Source organism: Lotus japonicus, chromosome 5 (genome assembly GCF_012489685.1).
Source record: "Lotus japonicus ecotype B-129 chromosome 5, LjGifu_v1.2".
Lineage (NCBI taxonomy): Eukaryota > Viridiplantae > Streptophyta > Magnoliopsida > Fabales > Fabaceae > Lotus > Lotus japonicus.
In genome coordinates, this window is record NC_080045.1 from 47,005,139 (window position 1) to 47,007,157 (window position 2,019).

Genomic DNA, 2,019 nt, shown 5'->3' on the forward strand with positions numbered 1-2,019 from the left:
AAATGTTAATCTTCCACATTCAGAAGACAATGATCATTTGATCTTGTAATCAACGAAAAGTTTGTGAAAATTGTATTTTTCTTCTAAGTTTTCTTTTGATGTTCTTGAAAGCATTGAGAATATGCGAAAATTATGTTTTTCTTCAAATGTTTGTATGATCTTGAAGCAAAAACCTTTAGAAAGAAAGCTTTGATCTTGTAAAGGAAAATGGCTTTGAATTTCAAGTTTTTTTGGGGGGGATTTTGTGATCAATAAAGTCATAGTCATATGATCAATCCGATTGTCCGATTAGTAACTTTACTCTGTCCGTTCGTTGGTAGGACATTTTCAAGTGTAGACCTAGCTCCAAGGAGAAACCCGATACTTTTAAGAAAGCACACCTTCCAAGTAAGGGCACTTCGGCTACTGCCTAGAATTCTTGATTGTGATTGTATGCCTATGAGATGTTAAGGACCTTATGCTAGATAAATATGCTAGTAAGGGCACTTCGGCGTCGACCTAGATATTGATTGTGATTGTGTATGCCTGCTATGGTTTTGAAAGCGCAACTTCCATGTAAGGGCACTTCGGATTCCACGAAGTGCATATGGAGGCACGTAGACTATGAGTCGAGTATTGAGTGTGATAATTGAGTCTGTTCTTGGGGGTGAGCCGAGTTTGTTTATATGGTTCGAACCTAACCTAGAGACCTTCTTGTCATGTTGGCTCGGGGGCGGTCGAACACTAGTTTAATAATTATGTCTTTCATTTCAAAGGAATTAATGTACTCATGCTTTTATTAATCAAATAAAATTATTCAGTACATTTACTCCTTTAGTTATTTCTTTTATTTGTCAAACTTTGTTTTGAAAAGGTTTTATTTCAACAAAAATTTACTCACGTTTTTTGAAAAGATTACTAAAATGACCCTCGAGAATTCGGGATGTTACAGGGGAGGTCTAGGGATCGATTCCTAGCACGTGCAATTTATCTTTCCGATTTAAAAAAATTACTAAAGGTAGGTATCATCTTACTAAGTTATATACATACATATATATATATATATTTTTGACTTGTGTTCTGGCAAGACTAATTAATTTTTTATTTTCTTTTTAAACCTTCTTATGAAATAACTAAAAATTAATATTTATGAAGTAGTTAAGATATAAATTATCGACCTAAAGTTGAAAAAATAAAAGATACAAAATAGCACAAACTAATATCTTTTATATAAAATAAAAATGTTCTATATTGAAAAACACTTGGAATAAAATAATGAAATTGGTTAATTGGTTGAATTGTTTCTGTGAATATATATTTTGGAAATTAATTTAAAAATATGAAATGATTATGTATGTTGTTTAAACTAGCTATAATGTAGTTTTGTTTTGTTTTTTTGAAAACGAAATATATATAGATATAAAGATAAAGATAATGTTGAGAAACAACTCCTCTCAACATGGGTACAGTAACCAAACTCATCTAATACACTAAAAACCTTCCAAAACCCTAAATTTACTTCTATATATATATAGGGAAATGCTAATGCACACCCACTCTTTTTTTAGAAGGAGTGCATTAGCAACTAACACCTTTTTCCTTTGGACCAAAAACCCAACTCTCACTTTTTAAATTAAGTTATTGTATAAAGGTATCAAAATAATTTCACAATCCACCCATCTCTCTCGCTCTCCAGACTTTGTAGAGAACTTTCAGTTCATCACGTCTTCATCTCTCTTTCTCAGTTTTCTCTCATCTCGTTTCATCTCTCTTAAGCTTACTCTAAGATTTCCTCCATTGCAGCACCACAACCTCCATCACGTCTTCATCAGGCTCCCCTTAGCCGGCAGGAACCACGTTTTTCCTCAATTTTCTAGATCTAATCTACCCAACCAACGCCTCTCCATAACAGCCATAGACTCAAATCGAATCCATCACAACAGACCCACATCATTGAACCAGGTTGGAAGCGCAAGTTTGATTTCCAAAGTCAAATTTGAAGCATGTGTTGGATTTCAAACAATCCCTCTCCCCCAATTT